The sequence below is a fragment of the Corvus brachyrhynchos genome, unplaced genomic scaffold (genome assembly GCF_000691975.1).
Source record: "Corvus brachyrhynchos isolate BGI_N302 unplaced genomic scaffold, ASM69197v1 scaffold720, whole genome shotgun sequence".
NCBI classification, from domain to species: domain Eukaryota; kingdom Metazoa; phylum Chordata; class Aves; order Passeriformes; family Corvidae; genus Corvus; species Corvus brachyrhynchos.
The window spans coordinates 776,218-786,501 of record NW_008235978.1 but is presented as its reverse complement, the minus strand read 5'-3'; the positions used below and the strand labels follow the sequence as shown (position 1 = coordinate 786,501).

At 38.5% G+C, this 10,284-nt stretch overlaps 1 protein-coding gene across 2 annotated transcripts in view; it reads left to right on the top strand.

Annotated features, from left to right (window-relative positions):
* Nucleotides 1-23: 23 nt before the first annotated feature.
* SLC44A5 (solute carrier family 44 member 5) overlaps nucleotides 24-10,284 on the top strand; it is a 79,025-nt gene continuing 68,764 nt past the window's right edge. The window contains exons 1-2 of one of the 2 annotated variants that reach the window (XM_017729351.1): nucleotides 24-134; nucleotides 2,150-2,266. The gene's annotated coding sequence lies outside the window, so the exon portion shown is untranslated. The remainder of the gene's footprint in view (nucleotides 135-2,149; nucleotides 2,267-10,284) is intronic. The other variant, XM_017729342.1, reaches the window with a different exon arrangement.

Below are 10,284 nucleotides of genomic sequence, written 5' to 3'. Positions count from 1 at the left end.
GGTCCGCCCGGCCCCTCTTACGTAAGGGGGGGTGGGGGGGAGCCGCAGGCTTGGCCAGTTTGCTGTCTGTTTGCTGAGTGTCCTAGGCTGGCTCCAATCACCTACATCATTCACCTGTTAGCAGAAAAGCCCGCGTAAGCAGTTTTACTGTAATTTGCGCCTCAGGGAATCATAAACTCGTGTTTCGGAGGTGTGCCAGGAACTGGAGAGTGGGTGGGCCTGGCGCACGGGAGTTGTTACCAACTGTGTTGATAGTTACATAAAATGTGTTTATAAATGCTCTTAATTCCGGTTGTGTTTTAAAGGAAAGGCAATGTTTTCGGAAATCATCTGCGGTGCTTAAAATACGCTCTTCTGAATATTATTGTTTCGCTGTTGTACAGCAGTGTTATTTAGGGGTTTATTAAAACAACGATTTCAAGAAGAATGGCACTCTTGATTTTTCTACGAATTCCTTTTTTGGTGTGACATTTTAACAGAATTAACAAAACAAAGTATTTCTCTGGAAGCTTGATTTTGGATAATATTTTATTTTGCATAAGAATACAAAATAATATGCCATAAACACTTTTGCATCATTATTACCTTTTTATGTTTGGTTCTTAATTGCTTGTTTTGTTTCTGACAGTTGACAGTATTGATTTTGTAGTTAATACCAAAGAAACAGTTTGATAGAAAACGAGCCATGCAAAAGTTATTTCTGGGCATATTTATCAACCGTTTGAAAGGAGGTGATTGTAATGTTTTATAGACTTCATACTGTTGTGACTGTAGGTGATTACTTAAGGGAGACACGTAGGCAGCTTTGATTCAATGCACCGGCTGCTGCTTTTTCACTCTAATATCAGTAGAATTTTTTTCCTGTAGTTTAAGAGTAATTGAGCAAAAGACATAAGCATAATTTATAACTCTATGTTGCTTAATTATTTTTGAAGATTCTGTATGTTCCTGTTTCAAGTACTCTATACCTTTGGAATGTAAAGCTGTAGTGGGGCTTTTAAATACCAGTGCTCAAAGTCTGCATTTTGTATTCCATTTTATATAGGGTTCTGTTCCATAGGTCATGTTTATGAATGTAGTGTGGGAATTTAATTACTGAGCAGTCCATTTTCTGTCTATATATTATTTAACAATTTGTGCAGTTTCTGTGTATGCAATATCTTTGTGTTCCTCAGTTTATTTATCATTGCAACACTATGTTGTGATGATATATAAGGAGATATGCTAATCCCATTTGAAAGCTTTAAAGTTTGAATTTTTGATTTGCGGCATGGATTTTACCATGCATATTCTGAGATGGCACACATGAAAATTCTAAAGATGCATAGATGGGTTCAGAGTCTGTATGAAAAGCTGATGTCATATGTAATATATCCTGTGATATGTAACAAGCGACTTCAGCTGACTGATCATGCTTAAACATCTGTAAGGATGCTGTACACTAAGCATAGTTGCTAGCTGCAGGAAGTGATTTAAATCCTACAGTGATCAGAAATACAACATTATTTCTAGATGCCTTTGAGATGAGGATGCATATCCCTTTAGTAGGTGAATAAGCTTTTGTTTCAGGTGAAGAGGCAGCTTTGAACTGGGTTGAGGACATCCCTACAGCAGGATAAATCAGTACACTGAGGGAATGCTGACATCAGGAAGTAATGCAGAACAATGCTGTTTGGTTTATACAGTGAAATGTAGTATTCAAGACCTATAAAACATTTTGGAGTGTTTTTACTTCAGGCTTGGCAGAGTGCTCCCTAGTAAGGGGCTAGAACATGTTGGGTACACTCCTAGATTGTGTCTTCCAGTAAATTTCATCCAAAAATCAGTTCATGTGTTTTGAGATCTCTCTGTGAATCAAGTAAGGCACAGTAAGTGAGGACAATTTGGAGATTCCCCTCAAAACTACACTCCTCACCTGAACTGAACTGTTCATGTAGACCGAGACTGAGAAGGTTGTTGTCTGAAACTGTCCAATTGAACAAATTGAGTCAGGAATACACTGTAACATCTGCTGTTCTCCAGGTCTGCCTTACACTGGAAGCATCTTTGCATGTGAAATTGGCTACTTGCTTCTGAAGACAGATGTCTATACTTTCTGGAAGCAAGCTTCTGTAGTAAAAAGCTGCTGACCATCTGTGATCTCCTGCAGGGTTGTAGAGGTTAAAGAACAGAAGTTGTTCCAGAAAAAGGAAGGAAAGAGGGCATGGAGCCAAGACAAAAGTGTTCAAGGACATTACTGCTAAATGACAGGAGCAACTGGGTTAAGGTAATAAAACCAGCTGCTCACTATGCAGCTTGCACTTACGAAGCTATACCCTTGCTTACCTTCCTTCTCTCCTTCAAATTGTTTTCTTACTACCTCTCTTCACATCTCCTTGGGTAAATGAATGAGTATTTTTTTGGCAATATGTAGTCAACATAGTTTTTCCAAAGGCAATCTGGAGGAGAAAATTCAAAGCCCAGGTGGTCCATGTCTACTAAGTATTTGGGAATTGAGGGGTATGAAAGATGGCAAGGTTATCTGTCAAAGCCTGATCCACTATATTTTAGAGGTTCAAACTTATTTACGTAAGGAGTGACAACAGATAGAAATTTCCATAAGTTGTACTTAGATTTTTTTGCATTTCTCTCTGAAGCAGGAAATATAGCATCTGTCTTTCATTTTTATTTTCTCAAATGCTTACTACTGTGCCATATTTCTTAATTAATATTCCTCTGAAAACTTTTACTACAGTAAGAATTGTATACTGCACAGTATGTTGCTTTATTAATCTATAATACTCTCTTCTATATTAACCAGCAGAATGCATGATGCTTACTGCTGAAATTTATAACTTAGCAAGTAAACACAGTAAGATTATTACATTGCAAACTACAGCTCATTGTCATGGTTTAGGGATGGTATTCCCCAATTTTTAGTTGTCATGTTGAGACTCTCCAAACTACGTTGCCGCTCACTCGCTCTCTCTTCTGCTCCTCCTGTGGCAGGCTGGAGAGAAGAATTTAGCATCTGTTACTTGGAAGGGTATGCAGGGCAATTAATTGTATGATAAAACATGGAGGGAGACACATTCTTACAGGAGCAAGCTAAATGGATTATGTGCTGAAGATTTGACACTGCTTAGTTGTAATCCAAGTTTGTACAGTCGATTAATAATCTGATCTCTGAATTTCACTTCTGTAAATTCCATATTTTTCCATGCTCCTCCCAAAACATTAAAAAAGTATAAATTTTATTATGTAATGTTAGATATAGGGTTGTTTGAAGATATTGTAATGTCGTAGTTTAGGAACGGTACTCCCTAATTTAGTGCTCCCATTGAGACTCTCCAAACCACGCTGCTCCTCGCTCACTCCCTCTTCCCCTCTCCCTCCCCCTATGGCAGGCTGGAGAGGAGAACCGGAGGCACAAAATGTAAAGATTATAGGTTGAGATAAGAACAATTTACTGGAAACAGCAATGAGATAAGAAAAATTAAAAGTAACTGCAACAATAATAATAATAAAAGTGTGCAAAAGAGAGACAGTGATTCACATGGAAAATGCTCATTAATCCTGACTACCCCAACCAGAAGCAGCCCCTTCCCCCTACCCCAGCAATGACGAGAGGTGATATAGAATAACCTCTTGGTCCTGGCCATGTGCCTCCTGGCCACTGCAAAAATTAACCTTGTCCTGGCCAGAAGCAGCATGCTTATCCCTTAAAGTTAGGAACTCTATTCTAGACTGAAGTGTTAATTTTTATTAGTAATTTTTAGTGTTTCACAGGTTTGGGGTTTTTTTTAATTGTTAACAATAAACAGGATTTTACCATTTGTTAATGAACTTTCGTTTTAGAAATGGAAAGCAACTAGAATTTTCTGCAGTGATTTGTGTACTAAAAGTTTACTTTTTACTTTTGTGTTTGTTTACTGAAGTTACTGCAGTAAACAAACATAGTAAAATTTAGTGTGTAGGTCCTGAATTCATGATCTATAAAGCAGAATAATTTTTGATGTAGTGCAATGCAACAAGCATGGTAACTTCTTCTTAATAGAATTAGGATATAATGTTTTGCTTTTCTTTGATCCCTGATACAATAGTAACTTAAAATATCTTAAACCAAACATTTTTTCCTAAACTTCTGTTGCAAGCTCTTGTGATATTTGTATTTTGTCTTGGGTTGTCTTGGCATTTAGTTGGGGGGGGGGTGTTAGTTTTTTTTTTTTCATGGTTTTTAAAGCAGTAAATTTATTGGTGGGGAAAAACAAAAAAGGAAAGCACCTTTATGGAAACTTCTGAAGGATCTAAAATCAAGAGAATGTGATTCTTGAATTAAAACATTTTCAAGTATATTTTTATATTGTTTAATTCCTGGGTGTCACAAACAGTACTTAATTTAAAATTTTCAGTCTTATTAAATTACAAAGTCATAGCTGCTCTAAGTCTTGAAAGTTTCTTATTTTGACTACTATATGTAAACACATCAAATATTTTTCCTAAATGTCATAAAACCACACTGTGTTATATTCATGTGACTATCAAACATGAACTGTAAGGAAAGAGAAGGGACAGATGTACAGAGCTTGAGAACAAATAAAAAACAAACAGTGGCACCCTGTAATAATTTTGCTCTCTATTGACTTTCTGAAGAAACAGAAAGTCAGTAGAAAGCTCAGAAGATTAACTTTTGAACCACACCTTAGTGTAAAAATCACCTGTCCTAATTTTTTTTTTAAAGTATGATGAGACTTTTTTGGGACTAACTGCTTTAAGAAACAAGTACTTACTTAGACAAGCATGGCTTTTGCTTGCATGAAAGATAAGTTAATCATTAAGAAATAGAGGTAGATCTAGCCATGTGTAAAGGAAGCATCTAGGACATTTTTGCACTAAACATGCTGCAGATGGCACATTAGCAGCCTAAAAATCCTCAAGATATACTGTTTGGTACATTTCTTCTTGTAGAATCAGATATTAATGAAAGTCCAGTTGTAGCGAACATATCTCTCTCAAATGAATTTAACAATTGTAGGTTAGAACCCGGAACAGTGAAGTCACAACTCTGCCAGCCCAAGCTGACTAAAGGTGAGGTACCAAATAAGCAGCACCGTGACAGTACGGTGGGTGGGATTTTAATAAACATTTATATTGTAACACTCCATTTGTGGCTCTGCAAGACCATACCAGTGCTAACATTTAATAGTGTACAAGAGCCTAACCATGTAAGTCTGTATTGATACAATGTAGACACTAATTTTATAGTAAAATGTGTATACTTATTTTTAGTAAGGGCAGCAAATGATAAAAACACAAAGTAAAACATGCCTTAAATCACAAGAGTTCAGTTTCTGTATCAGCTGACAGAACGTAAGCCTGCATAATAAAGACAGTATTCAATCATGATTATAGGTGTTGCTTGTTGTTAAATTGTATAAGGTAGAGTTTAGAAACACTAGCTGAGATTATAGCCCTTTTGAGGCACATGCAGTGAAAAAGCAAAGAAGGGGAGAAATCTTGGGTTGGAGATTCTGGAAGAAGAATAATGGAATTGACCATATGTGCACAATAAGGTGGTGATTGAGATTTTCATGTAACGTTCATGTGACAAACAATGCCCCAAACAATGCCCTTTGCAACATGAATAGCTGAAGCTCATTTTGCCGTGGAAGCAACAAGACTTGTACCAGGTCAGACCAAAGGTTCATCTGGCATAGTATCCAGTTTATGGCAGTGCAACAAAGAATGGTCAGGAAATGGTTCCAGAGCATATCATTTACCAATAACGCAGTGATTCTTTTTATCTTTTTTTTTTTTTTCAAAATTTTTTATACCTTCCAAAATTTTTTCAGTTTGTAAGTTTCCTGAGCTGGAGGTGATACCTCTGTGTTTAATAATGCTTCATAGATGTCTCTTCCATTAACTTGACTGGTTGCTTTTTGAATGTGTTGGGAACCACAGCTTAGTTTCTACACTATGAAGAACCACTTCAGCTTGCTTCTTTTTAATCAGACAGCTGCTAAATTCATTTGTCATCCCTACTACTTGAATTCAAGCAGGCACTGAACCATCTTTGAGGCAGTCACCCTCTTTGGGTCAAAGATTTAATAGAAAAATATCTTCATACCCCCATAGCCATTTCTTTTCCAAGCTGAATAATCCTCTTTGAGTACTTTCTACAATGTCTTAGCTTTGTGTCAAAGAATCAGAATCATAAAGTCACTCATGTTCTTGCAAAAAGATAAGAGTATAAGTTCTGTGCTCTTTTTGTGTGATTTTCTGTTACCTTTTTTTTTACTACCTCTGAACAGTGAAAAGTTTTGTATATTATCTATGATAACAAGATGTGGGATGTAATGGTCTACTCAAAGCTCATCTTTGTATGTAATTATTTCTCTGCACCCCTTGTCTGTGTCATTTTACATTTTATTTGCCCTGAGCTTATCTGAAATTCTTTCAGCCCCATAACTATTGGCATCAAATTTTCCCACTTCAGTATTCCTCTCCTTTTTAAAATCTTTGATGAGTATCTGGAACAAGAGTCCCAACATACAAGCCTTTGAGATTCCATGGGTGACTCCACCAATTTAACACATTTTTGATTTAGTCTTCAAATTAAAAAAAAAAAAAAATTCATAAGGTTATGTGGAAGGGAAATGTGTGCTTCTTTAAGGATATCTGGTCATTAATCTTTTCAGTGCAGAAATGGAGAACAAGAAAAGGAGGAAGCCATAAACAAGAACATAAAGAGACAGAGACCTGACTGACAAATGGTAAGGGAGGCAGGGATGAGACACAAATCAGACAGTCATATTAACTGATGAGGAATGTTTATTTCAGTATGGTTATCTGATCAAAGGTCTTGTCAAGTGAGATAACAAGAAAAGGTGGAAAGCCACAAAGAAAATTTGGAGACACAAACTTGACAGTCAAAGATAACAGTGACAAATACAAGAAACAAACTGCCTCTCAGTAAACTGCAGGCAAACTTTGCACCTGATAAGATGCAAACCTGAGGGTCCATAATGTTGGAAATGGATCTGTGGAGCTATTCAAACTAATGAAGGAATGTGCAGGGGAAGGGCATCTGGAGGAACAGATGAGAAAATAAAGAATGGGCTATTAAATGGACTAGTCATGTTAAAAAGGGCAGTAAGTACACTTGTCTGACTGAGCCCAATCTCACTATCCCGTATGTATGTGTGTTGTAAGGATGAAGTGGCAGCTACTGAGGGTCCTCCTTGAATGGATTTGGTACCAAGGTTACATTTGGGAATGTGGGTACCCACTGGTGCTGCTGGTGTCAGGGAGGCCTCAGTATCTGCTACTGGAGTGGTGGGAGGTCTTAGCTGCCAGCTGCTGCGGTGGGAGCAGTGCACGTCCTGAAAGTCTTCCACTGGGAGGGACCGGTGTGGGTGAGGTGAGTGAGGGGTTCAGCACCAGTAGCCGGAGCGTGACCACATGTCACAGCCCGTGTGCATGGCGCTGGATGCTGAGGGTGCCAGTATCTTCCCCATAGTGGGTGTGCGTGTCTCATTTCCTGGCAAACTTCAAGCTGGACTTGCTAATGAATGGGAGACGTCAGGTGAGCAGACAGACAGGGATCCATCCTGTCATCCATGGTGACCTCTGAGTGTGGAGTGCCTGTGGGATGTGTGAGTGAAATACGTTTGCAGCAAGCATCAAGCTGAACCAGCCTGGAAATAAGGTGTTCCTGAGGCAGGTAAGAAGGCTGGGATCTGGGCAAGGGTACTGGGTGAATGTTCATGTGCTTGGGCATCCAGGGAGTCTTGTGAGCGCCTGCACTAGTGACCTTTTGTCTCTGCCAGCCCAAGAGGGGAGAGGACATGGCTGCCTGTGCTCTGTGCTGGAGGTGAAGGTAAGTCCTGCATGTAGGTGCTGTTGAAGACTGTGCCTCATCTGTGGCACCACAAACAGGAAGGCGGCGGCAGCCACGTCACTCTGCCTGGCAGGGACCCTGTGTCCCCAGGCACCAGCCTGGGCTCCAGCGGCTGGGCAGGACAGGAGGGGTCCTGGAGCTGCAAGAAATGACAGACCCTTCTAACACCCTTTAACAATTTTTAGCCAGAAAAGGACTTTTCCCTCTATGGTGTCTTATTTGATTTAAAACTTTTTCATGAGGAACCTTGTGGAATGTTTTCAGAAATCCAAATAACCTGAAAATCAGCTGTATTCCCTTATTTTCATGTCTGCTGTCTCCTTGGGAAGTCTTCAGTAGTTCTCTGAGCCTTGACTTCTCTTTACAGAAATTATACTTCCCAATATATCACATATTCCAAATTTGTCTGCATGATTGTAGTTTTCACTGTTTGCAGCATGCAGAGGCAAGGTCTGCAGTTTTATGAATTTTCATCAGAAGTATTTTCAAAAATTTTCAAAATGTTTACCACCTTCAAGTCTATATGTGCATAGGAGGCTTAAGAAAAATATCAAGGAAAATATCCTATTAACTCTATGTATTCTCTTCCTCCTCTTGGCCTTTAGAAAAAGGATTCTTTTTAGCATCCATACGTTTTGCAAATTAATGCTCAAACGTTTTTGGCCTGCCTTACTGTTCTTCCACACTTAACATGCCAAATTTTGTGATCCTTTATAATTTACTCACTTGAACACAACTGTTCCCTATTTTGATAGGTTATAGGAATATAGGAATATTCCTCCTTGTTTGTAGCTACTGCTGTTTTCATTCTGTCTAGTCCTGGTGGCTTCCTTCTGCCATTTCTCAGGCCCTTCAGAGAAACACGAATATACAAAGATGATCTGCTGTGTCTCAAAGTGGTCTCCTTATATAATCTGCCATCTATCTGAATAGATACCTTGTAGTGTTTAGCACTATTCTAACTTTTTGAATTCTTTTTAGCAAGTTTTCTCTCTTATTTTAGTGTATTTTTAGGTTATTCCTTGGTTCTGATGATGCCATGATGATTTTTTGCCTTTTCTTTTATGTACCTTTTATATACCCTTTTATAGCTTTTATGTATCCTCAGTGCTTTTAGCATGCATATTTGTAATTCCTTAAGCCCAATAATTTAGCATAGTCCTAATATTCCGATAAGCCAGGAAGGAGACCAAACATCCTGGAGGCCTCACAGTCGGGGCCAGAAAGTCCTATGCTATCCTGAGAAACTAAGGTCCTCTCTAGAACACATCCTGTAGACTAAGATAGAGGCCCATCCAGGGGGGAATTCTTCAGGATGGGGAAGTATCACGCTATTTGTTTAAGCTTCTCATTGGGGAATCTTTGATAGATACACTAATTTGCGAAGTCTATAAATTGTATATGTGATCTATCGTGGGTGAGCATGCATTTTTGGGGCGCATTTTGGGTGCATTTCCATGTGCATTTTGGTGCATTCCACCTGGACGAAGTCGTTCACCTTTAAGGATCCTTAAATAAATACCAAAGTATTTATTTTCCCTTTCCCTTTTCCCTTAAACCACGTTTGGTTCTTAATCTTCAGACCAGGGATAGGCAACACTGATAGTCCGAACCAAGTCGAAAGTTACTTCTTCTCCTGGAGGATATAAATACTGTATTATAAAAACTTTCTAGTATAGACACAATATAGACATTGTATATGCTCTGTATTACATATTAGACATATAACATGTGATACTTATATATCCTAAATATTTATTTGTAGAACAGGCTATACTAACTGTATTACCTATGTTTTTTATTGTTGAGATTCCAATATTCATTCTTGAAGGTAGGCTATATATATAGATACATTCCTCTGCACAAGGGGAACAGAACAACACTGAGCTGTAGAATAATACTGAGGTCTCCTCAAGAATGCTACTTAAGCTCTGACTATCAAATCTGGTCATGCCCTGCTACCTTTAGGTTGCCATGCGTTATCAGAATGAGCCAGAAGACATTAATATACCTCCTTCATTCTTACAAAGCTGTCCTATGCCGCTTTTCTCATGTTTGACTCAGTCTTTGACACAAGAAGCTCTTTCTTCTGTAGATGAGATTGTCTGAATTGTTTTCCTAGTCAACATCACTGAGATGAAATAAGGATTTCTTCGTAGATAGCAAAGTATGTCAGCCTTTTTCCACATCAGGTATTTACTTCATGTCCATGTCCTGGAACACAGACAGGCATCTTGGGTAGCTAGGCTAGGTAGGTGGCCTAGATGATAGGGGGCTAGGTTAAAAAAGAACTGTTATCAAATTTGTAGACCACAAGCAGTGCACAGAATCATAAACCTCTGCCCAGATAATACTGTGATGAAGTGAGATGACTGATGGAAGCAAGTACTCATTTGAAAATACAG